Raw genomic sequence first — 17791 nt, forward strand, 5'->3', positions numbered from 1 at the left:
GAACTTTATGGAGAAACATGATCAAATATTGCACAAAAAGGCACAGAACAATCAAATGAAAAGTTCAAATAATGTACTAAAACTCTGGTGTCAGCAGAAAAAATATTCTGTCTTTAGAGCAAACATAGCCCCAGTTTATTTGAAAGAAAGAAAACCTGTAATTTTGAAAAGGGAAGGGGTGAGACCAATGATTACAAGGAACTTCAGCAATTTACCAAAGAGTTTTCTTAAATAAAATACTATATGAATATAGTATATTAATATTCTGCTGGAGATTAAAAAAAATCCAGGTAATGAGTCAAAATACTGTGTTCGGATGTAGGCCTCTGAGGCCTGCAAGAATACAGTATTCTTTAGGAATACAGAAAAAGCTGAGGCTTCTGTGTTCAAAAATTGTGTCAGGAGACTGTAAGAAGCAATGAAAAATGTTTGGTTAAATGGAACAGATTTACCATATTCGTTATATTGAGTTCTAAGCTCCTGCAGGATAAAGCACAAGGAAAATGGTTTACCAGTAGCATGTTGTATAGGATCCCCCCAAATACTGTTTTGCTGTCACTACCCTCTATTCTACCTAGCATGGCCAATTATGAGGAATGATAAGATCTTCAATCAGTTAGGTTCTGGATGCCTCCTCCAGGCCAATTCCTGCGATAGTTAAATAAATAGTTTGGGGAAGCAGCAGTATTCCAGAGATGATGGGATCCTTTGTAAAAATGTTTTAAAAAATGTAAAATAGAACGAAAGATCTTATGCCAATTATTGTGCAAGGTGAATCCAAATATTGGATATGACACTTCACCATCATCATCATCATTGTTAGGTCCCGTGTAGGTCCCGATCGCTCACAGCCTCTTCAAAATTAATATGTATTGTTAGGACATTGATATTTTATTATGCACTGATTTTTTTTAAATTTTGCTATAAAAGAAATTTCTTTCAAATCTGGATTCCAATTCATGAAAAGAAAGAGAGGAAGTTATGTTGCCATCCTGTTGCCATAGATTATTCCCTTACCCCAGGGGTGTCCAAACTTGGGAACTTTAAGACTTGTGGACTTCAACTCCCAGAATTCCCCAGCCAGCCTGGGGAATTCTGGGAGTTGAAGTCCACAAGTCTTAAAGTTCCCAAGTTTGGAAACCCCTGCCTTACCCAGAACAAAAACATGTAATGTGAGGCAAGGACTAAGGAAAACAGCAGCCTTGCCCATAGTATACGCGAGAGGCCTTCAGAACATCAGAGATTATGGCAGGGAGATTTCTTGCTGCCACTTTTGATACACTTATATTTACCACACATAATGGAACATGTAATAGAATTCTTTGGTATTCAGAGTATTTTAGCAACATTCTTAGCAAAAAATAATCTTTCTGAGACATTTCAAGATATCCTTATTGGTAAAATTAAATGATTTTGGATTGCAACAGTCAACTAAGAAGCAGTGTTTTGGAGCTCAGTGCACATAGATTGTGGGTGTCGGTGTCTTGGGGAAAAACACTGATGTGTGTGCAAAGAGCATATATATCTTTCTTCCAGCCAGGGATAATGGGAGTACCCACCAAAATATCCTATGTTGACTGCAAGAATCTCCTGCAATTTATTTCATAGCTGAGAGAAGAAAAGGGATAATGCTTACATTTAATGTTCTATATCAAGGCCTAAAAATGCTTGTATCAATATCTGGCCAGTTGTTTTACTTCTTTCCCTCTGTCATCTTAGAGTCAATAGGGGATGTTCTGCTCCAAAATGATTGACATTCAAGAAACTGCAGAGCACACACGGAAGTCATAAACAACCAGAGATCAAAGACAGGAGGTCACATGCAAGGACCTATGGAAAACTTGAAGCCAAGACATAAATCAAGATCATAAACAGATCATCAGGAACAAGAATTTATGACTGTCAAGTTTCAGCAATGTGACATAGTCCCTGAGACATATTTATAACCAGCACTCCTCTAGTCCATCCAGTGTATTGTAATGCATGTAATTCTGGAAAGTTTTTTTTCTCCTTAAATTGGATCCAACATCTTCTGCCATCAGCATGCACACATATTCACTCTAGAAAAAGGAACTTTCTGGGATTCTATTTTTGGATGATTCAAAGACAGCCTAGTATTTTTCTTAGTTACTCTTAGACTGCATACCGTCTTGAGTGTCCTCTTCTAAGGCACTTATCCTCCAAATAGACTTGGAAGCCTTTGAAAGAAAATTGTTTCTAAAATGCCCCTTTCCTTCTCCAAGATCAGAGTGTAAAGTTGTGCAGACCTGCAATGTTTGCTTATTTACTAACGTTTGTGTTTAGCGCTCCAATCTTTGTGGACTCTGAATACAAGTTCAACCGTCATGAAAATATATACATAATACAACAATCAATAAAAAGTTCATTGCTACATACAATCACTGCAAGAGCCAAAGCCCGTTGAAACTGGGCCTTTCAAAGTAAGAGGGATGTCATGGGCAAATACACCTCCAGAAGAAAAGAATTCTAGAGATTAAGTGCTAAAACCAAGAAGGTTTAAGATCCCCTGTATCTCATATTTGTACTGGACTCTCAACAAGCTCTGTCTAGATCAGGGGTGTCCATCCTTGGCAACTATATGACTTATAGACAAACTCACAGGATTCTGGGGAACTCTGGCTGGGGAATATTGGGAGTTGAAGTCCACAAGTCTTAAAGTTGCTAAGACTGGATATAGCTGATCTAGGTGTTCAGATTAGATGGACAGAATAATTTTATGATCCAGTTGAAAATGTGGCATAATATACTTTCCACCCTTTCTGTCAACTGTTTTACCCATTGCAACTTTTCTGCCAGGATTTTTTCACCACTACCGTAAGAGTTGCACTACTTAAATGTCCTGCCGTTATATTTGAGATATAGAAATAGCATTATCTATTGGGCTGAAAAGTATGCCTGGGTTTCCTCTGGTGTAATTGAGCTCCCAGCATTTCATCTAGATTCGTTTTGGCATGTTACAGAGTTGAATTTTTCCATAAAACTTTTCAGAAAAATGTACAATATACTTTTCAGAGGAACTGTATAAAAACAAACAAAAATCATTGCCTTCCTGGGGTTTTCTTAACAAAGGCTTTGATAGTCCTGGTTAAAACAGCAATTGTGAAAAACCCTTCTGAATGCACAAGCATATTTTTCCATTGAACTGTGTAGGAAAAAATATCCATATAATAATAATAATAATAATGAGTGTTTTAAATTATATGCCCTTAAGTGTAACTGTATCCAGTTTTAATGGATTCTCTCTTTCTTTCATTCTCTCTCTCTCCCTTTAATTTGGTAAATCCAGAACAAGACTTAAGAGTCCTGTGACATTTTAAAAATACTGATGACTGCTTTGACAATTGTGGCTCAGCTGATAGGTCTGTAGCTGTAAGATTGCTTCAAAGCTCTACAGTGTGTCAGAAAAGACAGGCAGGAGATTCTAGCCAGGGTCAAATCAGAGGATTCAGCAGTATTGTGCCCTATGGCAAGGGCAGCTTGCATAGGTGGGTGAGAGGTGAATGTTCTCAGAGAGTGGGGAGCTTTATGACAAATACGGGTAGGAAGTCAGCAGCAGAAATCCTTAGGCCAGTTCCACCAATGGGCAATGAGTGCTTTCTGATCCAGAAGTAAAACATATGCATGAAATAGGAAAACTTACACAGAATAAAACTCATACAGTCCTCATTTTTGGTTGTGGCCTAGCCCAACCTGGTCACCTTCATATAGGTTAAGGTGACATTTCCCAGAATTCCCAGCCAGCTTGGCCAAGGTACCGCATGGAGAACTAGAGTTTCCAAATGGGTAGAGAATACCAGCTTGGGGAAGGATACCCAGTTGCTTCCGGTTTGGCCCGGATCGAGTAAACCACTAGTGGCAGCGTTGAGAGGGTCCACCCACCTGCCTGGACACTTCTGTGCATGTGCAGAAGTGTCGCACGAGCGTGAGCATAAGTGAAATGGTAGTGCCGGGATTTGTGACCCACCTCATACTCATCGCCATGGCATACACATTTGGCATTCGCACTTTCATCATCTACTTCTCCAAATTCGTTGTTTAAAATTAAGTTGTAAATTGTGTGTGCATGCATGCCTTCAAGTTGGTTTGCAGTTTTCTTGGCAAAGTTAATCAGATGTGGCTTGCCGTTGCCTCCTTCCTAGACAGAGAGACTGGTCCAAGGTCACACAACTGGCTTTGTACCCAAGGCAATACTAGAACATATAATCTCCCAGTTTCTAGCATGATGCCTTAACACTACACCAAACAAAGTCTCTTTATGTCATAATGGAAACATTTTTTTTCCAATATCCTTCCTGGTTTTCCCCTCAATATCACACTTTTAAATCACTGAATAGAAGAAAAGGATGAAAGAGGACAACTACATAAAAAGCTATGGAATTCATACATCATCCCAAGAGAAACATCATGTGAGATCACAATTATCTAAGGACACTACTGTCTAGAAATTATTTTGCTGCCGTGTTACTGATAGCAAAAATACATCTACAATTGGGTTTTCTTTCTCTTTTCTTAGAAATTTGTGTGTGTGTGTGTGTGTGTGAGCATGTGTGTGTGAGTCATTGGGTCCACTTGAAATGGAGTTCTATATCTGAATAGTTAACCCAGATTATTTTTAATATATCAGTATACTTGAGATAGCAAAGGATGGCAACAGCTAGGTATGAGGTGATTGAAGTAGAAGTGTCTATGAGCAGGGCTTCCCAATCCAGGAATGATGTGCATCTAATGCACAACACATAATTGTGCAAGTGTCCTCTTGGCCACAGGTGCCACCTGTTCTTTGAACAATAGCTGCAAGTCCAGAATGACCCCCAGATTGCACACAGGTCTTCTTTGGAGTAGTGTTTCCCTATCCAGAACAAGAGATTGAACCAGTGACACCAGAGGTAGTATTCTGCTGGTTTGCACCGGTTCAGGAGATCCGGTATTGGCAGTGGCGCGAGGCTCTACCCACCCATTCCGAAGTCCTCACACACCTTCTGCATATGGCCAGACGCTCTTGCTACCGAACTGGTAGTGAAGATAAGAGGATTTCATGCCTGAGTGACACCCACTTTTTATGAGTGAGTTGCCTGGAGGAAAAAGTTACCTCAGGCAAGGTTGAAAATTATTTAGTTGGTATCACAATTGCATTAGGTTTTTGTGTGTGTACAAATCCTTATTTTGACTCTTTTAATAAAGTTGATTTTTGTTTAAATGCTGAAGTTGCCTTTTATTACTCACCTCAACTTGGCTGAACTATAGTTTCTCAAAGTTTTAGTTTATCTTTCGTATTTAGGATAGGGCAAGAATTTCTCTTCAGTTCTCTCCTGAATGCCGTTTTAGAAGGAAGAAAATGGCTTATAGCGAGGGAGGAGAAAGTAGGAGCGAGGATACTTAATTTGTTAACCTCTGTTCACTCATGGCACAGGCTACCACTGAGCTGAAGAACCTCAGAAAAAGGGGTGGTCCAGTCCCGAGGCCATGTTTTCCCCCTTATTGCATGTTAATTATTATACATTATATAATTAGATATGGTGGTTGTTATATAATATAATAAAATAAATTATACATGATATATTTTATTAATATATTAATTATATGCTACATGTAAATAATTACATATAATATAATTAGAAACAATTAATAATTGTTGCAAACTATATCAGCAAAGCATCCAGCTACATAATCCAACAGCATCCTTTAGTTTGCTGCAATGTTTTCTGCTATGTTAATATTTTCCATTTCCATTGTTTAAGTTAACAAAAGAAATATTCCAGAAGAACATAGTGGCAATGCACTTCCATGGTGCTCCCAAGAACTCATTGGTAATGTCATTAGAAAGTATTTGTCAACATGGTCATTAGGAACTAAATGCAACTTAAAAGAGTCCTCATATTTCCCACAACACCTTTATTATATTGAAAAATCATTACCTGCCCCCCTCCCCGAATGCAGAGTCATCATCTATGATGCAGGTGGGTTGGATGGTCATACTTCCCTGAACATATTATGCCTGAGGTATCCTGCTCGAGACCAAAGGAAGAGATCACAGGGAAGAAGAGCAGCCTAAGGATTTCAACAGTAAGGATAGCTACAAAGGAGACTGAAGATTTTTATTGTTTGGTAGGCAGACTCCCTGCTCAGACTTCCTCTTAAAGTAATAAACCTCCTCTAGCATTGACGCTTGTGTCCCATTTTTCCAACATCTCATGTCCAGAGGGCTATCTGGCTTCATAAAGTCTGAAATTCTGGATGTAGGCATGATGAATGTAGAGAGACCAATTGGTGGTCTAAGCTCAAACCTTGGGAGTCTGTTATATCTGGTTTTTTTTTTTAAATTCCACAGTAGTGATCTGACACAATGGCTTCTTGACATTGGGGGGGGGGGGGGGAAGTTGCATCCAGCCCAAAAAGCTGTTCTAGAAGTGAGTATCAAAGATGTTTATCTTGCATCAGTGGGCCAAATATGTTGTCGTTTATTGGGTATGTCATGGATTATCTCTTAAGACTATTGAGAAGAACTTTATAAAATCTATGCTGGAGAAAGAAAAAGATGCACAAGCATTTGTTCAGCACTTCTATTTCTCGAAATAAGTCATCAGTGTGTTAAAACTGATAAGCCTGCTATTTTACATTCTGGATTCCACTTAAGATTTTGCTATAATATAATTACATATATTGTGATCTTATATCATAGTCTTTTTCTGTTAGAAAATGGGAAATACTTTGTTTTCTAAGTTTGTATGTATGTATCACTCTATACATACTAAGTAAGTTGCATTTAGTTTTAAGTTTGCAAATTTGTTTCAAAATGTTAAATGTTTCTTTCTCCAGCATTCTTTTATAAAGCCTCTGTTTTGAAGGTTGTTTCTCTTGCTGTAATCCTATTCTACATTATTAGGAACTTTTTCAGGTACTATCTGTCTCAGTGCAGAATATAGTAATATTTCATAAGTGTAGCAGATTTACAAGTGCTGTTTGTCAACTAGACACATGATACCAAAAAAACCCCCACAGCATTACACTGCTTCAGAAATCTGGCTGCAGAGAATAACACAAATATAGTTCTCAAAGCTGCAGAAAGCCTATAGTACAAATTGTGAACAGTTACAGCTAAGGAAATACACATGCTTATTGATTGATTGATATTGCATTACTTTGTAATCTATTATGTGGTAGCGTAGAGATAAAATCCTTCAGATGAGGCATTGTTTTCCCAATAATAAAGGGGAAAGCTTAATTCAACATAACAAAATTATTGATGGATGTATTTTCACATTACACTGTAAAACCGATCTTTTGCTGATATCATAACATTTTAGTCCAAAATATTATTCAATGAACTTTAAAAAAAGAAAGCAGGTGGAAAGCCAATTTTAATATTGAACCAAAAATGTTACTACCGGCAAAATGATTTGTAACATCCACCTTATGGAATAAATTTGTTTTATCCTCAAATGTGTTTTTCAAAGAAAGAATTGTACTAATATTTAAATACAACAGATAGTTGTAACAAAATGGTTAACCTTGGTATATAAGTGACTATAAGCTACTTTTTAGTAACACTTTAGTAATTTTACTTATCAGAGAACTATAATTGGGCAGATATTGTGTTCTGTCCTTAGATTGTTTCCTTCCTAGCCTCTTTGAAGTGTTGGGTCCAGGCATAGTGTCTTAAAGAGTTGTTCAACCCTATTTTTTCTATAGTGCTATTAATCTTGTAGAGACAGGAAATCTCCCACATATCTTTTCATATGCAGTTTCTGTTAATCAATCAGAGTCTTGAACAGGGGCACAGAAAATCAGTAATAGGATTTGATTAGATTGCTCCCAGATAGTTAGCTTGTCAGCTACATATTGACTTATTTTCACCATCATTTATTATGGGATAACAACTCCTTAACTCACTTCAACCTTGAATTTGTTTACATACTCAGGGTGATGCCCCCTCTGAGTATGTAAACCAATGAAGTAAACTAAGACAGGGATGATACAAATTGCCCACTATCATTTTTTTTGTTATCACCTTGAAATATGTAAAATAAACCTGTGTTCTCTTATCAGACAACATCTGCTTGCTACCATGACCAGATTCTTCACCAGATGGCTGCTGAATGATGTATTGATGATAGTATAACTAAAAAGCATGATCAAGACAAGGTGCTCTGAAAGCTGTAGATGGTGAGGAATAGGCTTAGAGTCAAACCTAGTAGGAATAAGAAGATATGGGTTTATGTCCCTTAGTTCTGGAAGACTTTCTCCCCCAGTCAAAATCTTAGCACAGTTTGGGGATCCTTCTGGAGCCTCATGTCCTGCTTGAAAAGCAGGTGGTAGCCATGGCAAGGAAGGCAATATGTTTTATATGTGGGTGCCTTGAAGATCATTTGTAAGCTACAACAGGCTCAGAATGCAGGAACACAGGTATTTACAGGTATTCCTTAATTTAACAATTAAATCTCAAAGACAGAACCTTACACCAACTTGGGTGTATTCCACACTTCTAACTAAATTTTTTTTTCCCCAGGGGCCTTGGCTGTTCTGCCATTTCTCTCATGAGAACAAGATATCTTTGGTTCTTTTCAGATTACCTAAGATTAAGAGTGAGGGAAAGTGTTCCAGACATTTCTACAGCATGAAGTACTGGCATGAGGATAAAGCTCCCCAATAAAATCCAAGCAGCTTCTCCTTTGGCCCAGGGATCAACAAATGCCCCACACATCCCTTCGGCCGATTCGCGCACACAGAGAGGGACTCCTCCGGGTGCCGTCCACTTGGCTGTGCCAGCGGGCAATGCCCAGGGGAAGGGTCTTCTCTGTGATGGGCCCAACCCTCTGGAATGACCTTCCCCCTGATATTAGAACAACCACGGACCTCCGCTCCTTCCGTAAGAAGCTCAAAACCCACCTGTTTAATCTAGCCGGCTTGGCCTAATTCCAGCTCTCCCACCTCAGTCTGTATTTTTAAATTTTGGTCTTAGGTTAAGTTTTTAATTTTTATAAATTTGTACAGGGCTTTAAAGTTTAATTCGATTTTAACTATATTTATGATTATTTGTAAGGTTTTTAATTTGGTACCTGTACACCGCCCCGAGTCCCTTCGGGGAGAGGGGGCGGTCTAGAAATAAAATAAAATAAATAAATAAATAAATAAATAAATAAATAAATAAATAAATAAATAAATAAATAAATAAATACCTCAAGCCATGTGATCCTTTTCCCCCAGGCTCTGCCAAACAGGCCTCTTTCTCTCACAATAGAATTTCCCTTTGAAGGAAATGTCCCCAAAAGTTAATGGTTCTCCTTGGTGGATAGGAATGATGCTTGGAGGCAAGCAAGTGGTCATTGTGGGATCCAGCTTCAAGTTTCTGATGATGTGCATGCTGAGAATAGCTGCAGCCACCACTAGAATGCAATGTGAGCCATTACATCTACAGCGTTCCTGTCAGCCTAAAGGGGAGGCTCTGCAGGAGATGAGTGCCCAGGAGATACGTCTCTGCAGAACTGGAGAAAAAAAGACTCCTTGGTCAGAGGTGGGTTGCTCTCGATTCAGCCTGGATTGGGTGGACTGATAGTAGCAGTGGTGGGAGGCTCCGCCCAGACGCTTCTGCGCATGCGCAACATGGAGATCACAGAGAAATTTCAGAGAAGATTTTACTCCTCCCGCCTTGCCAAAAGAGCCCCTGATTGTGCTTAAAGTCTTTAAGAAGACATATAAATAATCCTTGATTTATGACCACTCCTTTAATAATATCTGTTGAGACAGCTTGAGAAAAAAGTGCTTTGCCATCTGAACTTGCACTTATGAGCATGACAATAATTTACGGTCACATAATGCATTTCGAGTGCTTGGCCACTGGTTTGCATTTATGTGCAGTGTCACAGGATCATGATTTCCCCAGCAAAATGACACAAACATGCCACAATTGGAGACACTAGATTTGCATAAGGCCACGTGATCTCCTTAACATGGTCCCCTTAACACCTGTGGTTATTTGCTTTAAGAACATGGTAAAAATGGTTGTAAAATTGGGTTTAATCGTGCAGTTATTTGACTTCAACTACACTGACTTAGAACCAGTTTTCCAGTCCTTATTGTGATCATAGACTATTTGGATAGAAAGAAGGACCATAAGGTGTCATAAGGTCAGAATTATTAACATTAATATAGAGTCAATTGGGATGTTATGCCTATAATAAGTATGGAAATAATTATAATAATTATAATTATGGAAAAGTAAAGAAACAATTACCTAAGTGGAGAACCTCCTTCTCTTTTTAAGTAAACACATAAAGGAATCCTTTGCACATATGGAGAATCCGAACAAGCAGATATTCTCATAACCGAAAGTCAATGTATTGCACAATGCCATAGCCCATAATTTTCAAACTTTTTTTTCCTGATCAACCATTTTGGAAATAAAAATGATATACTTAGCATAGTTGAAGGCTGAAACTGTTAAAACTATTTTTTTTTTTAAAAAATTGGAGTAACAATTGTTGCTTAGAAAAACAAGATGCATTTTTATGAACTTGAGTATCTCAAACTTCTCCCATAAAATTGCACTAATTTAGGTTTCTTTACAGCCTATATTCTATTTAATTTGCTTTGGCAGATTAAACTTGTTCTCATGTTATGCATAGCCTGCCGACAAGTTTAAATAAACCAGTTAGGCTGGCTACAAATCAACCTTATCCAAGCAAGGATTATTATACTGACTACACAAGAACCAAATAGTAAAGTACGCAGAAGAAATATTGAATTACAAATTGAAACTATTTCATGGTGAGTCGGAGATTCAAAGAAGGATTGATTTGCAAACTTTCAATTCAAAGGTCACAAACTAATGAGTTATTTGCATTTGCAGATGTACATATTTTGGAGTTTGCCCAATTCAATTTTTGATGTGAATAGTTGGTTATAGCAAAATGCCATAAAAATCTTTGATAATTTCTATAATTATTCCAAACTCAAAGGAAAAAAAAAAGTAATACAATTGGATACTGGAACTGCATTTCATTAGAATTAGAATTCATTAGAATTTGCAGGACTTTCTCATCACCCAACTAATTTCTAAATGGTATTCCTGCTGTGATGTGTGTGAGAGGAATTAAATGATAATTGTACTAAAATCAGCAAGCAAGTTCCTATTATATTTCTGATCATGAATACATCCTTTTATTCCCACTCTCTTTTTTCATGGTTGCTGAAAAAAAATACAATCATTTTTACCATTTCTTATTGTACATTACTTAATGCATCTTCCATCTCATTTGTGAAGGTCACTTATCAGTTCCCTAACGAAAGAAAATAGGATTTTAACATCACATTCTGCAGCATGAAAGCATGTCAGTTTTTACTGTATGCTTCTACTGTATGACTTTGTGTGCACATGTGTGCTGGATGTTATTTAGTTTTCAAGTGTTTTGTCACAGGTAGTGCTGTTGATCTGTTCTATAAGGAAAACGTTGCAATCTTAGTACAAAATAAGATGCAGGCTTTTGTTAATATAATATAATAAAAATGATCAAAGCAATCTATTTCTCTTAACCAGACATTGCCATGAAAGGTAAGTCAGCACCTGGTTCCAAGAGAATTTCAGAGCGTAATTTAAAAAGGGAAATTTGAAATGTGCTCTCTGTTTGAATTAGAATATGACTGCATCCAGTGTAAACACAATAGGAATTTTCTCTTGTGTTTTTTTAGGTTTGCAGGATGAGCTTTTTCAAGTGATACGTGGAGCTCTCTGCATGATGTTATAATTGAAACATTGTTGTATGTTACAAGATTCAGTTTTTGATCTCCTCTTCATAATAGTCTCTCTTTAATCTTTTTTCTCTCTGTTGCCTCATTTTGCCTTCTGAGTGCTTTACGCATGTTGAATACCATTATTGCTTTTGGTTATTAACTAGGGATGAATTTGGAAAAAGTAATTTTGTGCTGCTTGATGTAGCAGAATAAGCTGTCAAACATCATACTAGGTGACAGTGTGATGTCCTTCTATGGAGCTCGAACTCAGTATGTGTTATAGCTGGAAGGCTATAGGTAATCAGACAGGATTACCCATGGCAGCTTTATTAAATATCTTTGGAGGTCCACTGTGGCTGCCACCAGATAATATGAGCTTCCTGTATGAAACAGGAAATTATTAATAAACTGGATTGACTGTTCGGAATGCCTTTGCAAAAGTTTATCTAATTTTATTTTCTAGGGAGATGAATGTCAAGTATTAGATTTATTATTACTTAAGGTGTAGGCCTTTTATGCTATGAAGTGATTACCTTTTAATTTGTTATATTTCCCCGGATGCTTGATGATATTAGCATTGGTTTAAACCAGACTGTTTCCATCCTCATTTCCAAATAAGTAAATTTTGACACATCAGAATATTCCTTCCTTCCTTCCTTCCTTCCTTCCTTCCTTCCTTCCTTCCTTCCTTCCTTCCTTCCTTCCTCCCTCCCTCCCTCCCTCCCTCCCTCCCTCCCCCCTTTCCCTTCCCTTCCTTTCCTTTCCTTTCCTTTCCTTTCCTTTTCTTTGGAAAAAGATTTTGCCTAACCCCTTTATGCGGAATGCATTTCTGTGTGTATAGGATGTACAACTAGTAAATATTTATGTATATTATCTAATAAGTTATTGGTGGGTGTTTAGTAGTTTTAGGGAGTAGAAAATATAGATGGGAGAATGTCTAGGCTTGCTTTTTCAAGTACATAAAGGTAGTTATATTGTATTTTTATTGACTACTCATCCATTTCGGGACACAGATATGGATTTTTGCTCCTAATGGCCTAAAATGAATCAAATCACAGTGTTTGAAGGAACATGTTGTTTCGTATGAGGTTGCAAGCTGACTCAGTTCTTTATTAGAGGTCTTGCTTCTGTATCCCACTGCCATGCGAAGAAACATTTCTTTCTATCATCTTTGGAACAAATATTGTGCCAAAAGTGTGCAAGGTTGTTTTTTTTGTCCAGTTTGCCCAGGTGCCTTAAAAACTCCTTCAAATTCCTTTGGTGTTGTTTTATAAGTTCTGGATTTAGAAAAAGAAAGTTTCGTAATAATATCTTTAATTGTGATTTAATTCAAATGGAGAGATAATTCTAAGTGGAAAACTGGACTGATAGGGCACCTTTAGGTCAAATTAATGTTTCATCCAATTGTTAAATAAAAATGGATTTATATACATATGAATGAAAATTTCAGCCCAGACTTAAAGAAGACAAGGATGATGATGATTTTACCAAGATATTTTTCTGTTTTTTCCTCTGCTACTATGAATTATATTTTATTAATTTGGTTTAACATTTATATATATATATATCTCAATTTTTAAAATAACATGGCAGGGTTCAGCAGTAAGAAAGACCATAAATAAAAATGGATCAGGTCAGACAGATTGTCTCATTCTGATACTCTTTTCTATTCCTCTCAAGCAGAAGGTTGCAGTGAAGGGGCTTGTAGCTATCTTCACAAGTTTGAAATTCTGAAGTAATGTTTTGAAAATAAACCAAGAATAGTCGATTGCTCTAGAACAGGGGTGTCAAACCGGTGGCCCACAGGCGTCACACACAGGTCACACCAACCCCTGCTTTACGAGGGGGAAAAACATCGTGAAACATCACGTGATGGCAACATGACATGGGGAATTTGATACCCCTGCTCTAGAACCATAGTATGCCCATCACCATTACATTGATTTAAAGTTGTGATTGAAAAGCAGTTTGGAGAAAATATACATGATCCTATAGTATATTTAATAATTAAATAAATAAATAGTAACAATATTGGGCCAAGCCATCTCATCCTTTCTTCAACTGTTCATTTAGCTTGGAAACTGATAGATGATTTATAGATTCTAGTTTTCTAGGATACACTCCAAATTGCACATCAATTGTAGCAGACAAAGAAATCATATAGTCATTTCAGGCACACCTTTATCTCCTCTGAAAGATTAAAAATGTAGCACCTAAGGTTTAGCTCTGTAAAGTTTGACAAGCACTGAAACAAAAAAAGAAGTGTAAATTTTACTAATCAAAACATCTGTACTATGCAGCCATTTACATTTTCCTATCAAGACATGAGAGAAATGTTAATTTTAGATGACTTCTTTATGACCTATAATTACTGTCATTAAAAAAGCTCTGGAGACTAACAGGGAGCTTTGACTGAAATACAGTTTGACATGTTCTATAATTAATGCCGAATTAACATGCTATAGTATGTGCCTCAGAAGAAAAGGGTTTTTCCCCCCACCCATCTTTTCTCCTCCCTCCCAAACAGAAAGTCAAAGAAATTGTATTCTGGTAATGATTGCTAGAACAAGTTGACTGCATTATGCCACCATTTTTTTTTTTACATAAAGCCCCCCTTTAAGACTTTCTTTACTTAGTTATAAAAGTATACAGCATGTTTGTTTGAGGCAGAATGCATAAGGCTATTAGCTTATGGCCTTTGCAATTTCTATCCTGCCTTCCTGGATCTAATCACTGTAGGTTTAGTTTAGGTTAATTGAACATAATGTGTATTCCTAGCCTTGGTTTTTATATATTTATATATTTTATATACAATAAAATAAACATTTTCCCCTAAAACCCTAAGCAAGTTTTACAATCTAATATATTTGAACAGGTTTTGAAACGATAATGGCAATGTGCTGTCAAATTATTTTTTCAATACACAGAAAACCTTTAGCCTTTTTGAGAATGACTATTCTATAATTACAGATTTATTAATATACTTATAAGGTTCTGAGGAACTAATACAATAAAAAGAGTCATAGCCAATATGTAACGGTATAAATAAAATAAGCCACTTGTTAAGTCATTTTTGATTTCTCGGTTTAAGAAGCTTTTTACTATAGCAGGAAACTGCATCCTACATAGGTGGGAAATTATTTTTTGATAATATTTTATCATTCTGTAATCGTTTGGGCTCATTCAGTTGGCAGAGTCATAGGTGAATTGTTCTTGATTCCAGAAATGGTCTGAACCAAATATAATATTTTAAAAATGAGTAGTGAAATGGAAAGATTTGCCAGCAGTTAAGAACTAAGAACTAAAAACAATGAAAGCAGTTTTGAGCTATTTAACAACTTTTTCATTGATATATTTAATCCACCCTTGAATTGTTTCATTCCTTCTGACTTCAAAAAACACTTATGTTTTGCATAACTTCTGAACTGGGCAGTTCTTAAGGGGGTGGTGGTGGTCAGATCTATAGTTTTAAATCATCTTGTTGCCCTCTGCTTTCTCAGTGGGCATCTTCTCCATGATCCAGATTTTCATTCAGATGAGTCTGTTTTTTGTAGAACTGCTTATTCTATTTGCCTCATGCCCAGAATATGTTTATTATGGTTCTCTGAACAGTCAGCCAGATGTTCAGACTAGGTTTGGCATTTTTACCCATCTATCTTGTTCTTCTCAGGGAACTGAAATAAGCAAAGTTGATGTTTGGTTATGTTAGAAGTATGATCGCAGGATGAAAGCTGTTCCAAGTAAAGCTTCCTTTTGCAATTGACTGATGGTGAATTTGTTGGTGCCAATTGTGCTCAAGTGGTCTTCCAGTTGTTTTGGGACTGTCCTTGGTTGTGATTATTATCTAGGTTGGAGCTGGATAGACAAGAATAGGATCTGTGAGCTCTTTTCCTGCTGCTTTTCTGTCACATTTCCCCAGTACCAGGAAAGAGATCAGAAGAAAGCCTTGAAAAGCCTACTCTATTACATAAACAGATGGAATGGACCTTATCTTCTTCTGTCTCTTTCAAACTGCCTCTTCTGCTCCATGATCCATCCCGGAGATCTTCTATCATTCAAATACAGAAGCTTAGCTGTTCGATTTCACCACTGTCTAAGCTACAACTGCAGATGTTTCTCAGTGTTAGCTGCTTCTGGGAATTATGAGAGTTGGGCTTTTCTATCAGTTCAAAGCCTGTCCACTGTCTTGGACTATGGTAGAGAATGAAATAGCAAGCTTCAGCTGCTATCTATACATTGTAATAAAACTCTTGCTGCAATAGATTTATTAAGTTCATTTTGATATTGTCCAGCAGTTAAACTTATCTGGGCAGTTAAAAAAACAGATATAAAATCATAAATACAATATATAACTAGAAACATATAAATCTAAACCTAATATACTGTATATCTAAAATGAATTAGACGATGTACAGAATAAAACCAATGCAAAATCAACATCAATTATCTAAAATATGCAACTTTTTCTTCAGCGGTACTAAAATCTAAAATTACTAACATATTTTTAAGATGAGGTATTAATAAGTATGACAAGATTAAAAAATATGCCAGAGATGTCAGTAGGAGAGGATCAATAAATCTATCAATGTTGGGTTTTTTTCTCATCCAAACCTAAATTAATTTCAGGCTGTAAATATTCATACTATTCTTAATAGATACATTTTATTAGCACCTTTCTTACAATTGAGTTTTCCCAATATACTGCTTTATGTATATGTAGAGGTTCTTTTTTTTTTTGAATATGTATATTATCCCCAGTTTTGGTTTTGCAAATGGCATTGGGAAATGCTGAAATGCATCAGTGATATCAGGTTCAGATATAGCTTAAGATGAACAAGATAGGTAAGAACGAATAAAATTTTTGACTGAAGTAATCTCTACTTAGTTACCCCCTAACTATGTGCTAGTTGAATCTCCAGATGACACACTGTTTAAGGAAATATGAAATGTTTATATGTTGAAAAATTAAAAAAAAACTTTTTTAAAAAAAGGAGAAACTTCCACAATTGAAAAAGATTTCTCCTATGCAAACCTACCAAGTTGGGAAGACTTGCAAGAATTATCTTAGGTATATCTGCAGCTGTCATGAAGAAAAGATAATCTTCAATAATTTAGCTTTGAGACTAGTTCTTCCACATGGAACCAGATCCTGATTTTCAAAATCAGACTGGCAACCTATGGGAATGTATAGATGATTCCATGTTAGCTTGCATTCCTAGTGCTATGTTTTAGGTACATTAAAGTTTGCAAAAATAGTATTGTGTATTTCTATTGCAAAATGGAAAGGTTGTCAGAAAGTTTATTCAAATAGGATTGTTGCTAATATATTAAAAAAAATCAATAGTCAACTGATAATTTTAAAAAAACAAACCATGAGATTCAATTTTGTGTTTACTAACAGCACTAGGTTCTCCTCCAAAAGCACAAAACAGATCCTTTCGGCCTTTCTAATTCAGGGTGAAATTTCATCTGGGATTTCATGAGCAGCCCATTAACAGCAGTTCTGTTTTTAACTGGTTTGATTGAGCATTGGCCTTCATCCAGTCCATTACGAGGCTCTGGCCATACTAACTTTTAATAACTTATTTATTAATTTTGCACAACTAAATAAATTACTATCCATCACAAAAAGAATATGTTTGCTTGAATGCTCCTAAATTCCATTCTTAACACAGTTTAGAATCTTAACATCTTTTCTTAATTTTTTAAAAACCCTTTCAGCTGCAGATGTTTTCACTGCATTCTCCATAGAGATATCCAGTTATTTTCACTCAGGCTTGTAGTTCTATAGAATCCAACAATGTCAATGATTTGTTAAAACTAATCCTTCCAGTATGCTTTGTCTGGAATTTGTCCACATCAGCTTTTATTAACCAACCTTCTGTCCGGCTGTCCTGTTTCCTCCGGTTTTTCTTTACCGTGCTTTCCAGTCTTGGGTTTCATAAATAATGTTGTGTCATTTGACACTTTATTGTTCAGTCTTTCTAAAGATCATTAATAAATATATTAAATAATGCATGCACTAGTAGGGCTCTTTGGGGGA

Source organism: Natrix helvetica (genome assembly GCF_964273705.1).
Source record: "Natrix helvetica genome assembly, chromosome: 4".
NCBI classification, from domain to species: domain Eukaryota; kingdom Metazoa; phylum Chordata; class Lepidosauria; order Squamata; family Natricidae; genus Natrix; species Natrix helvetica.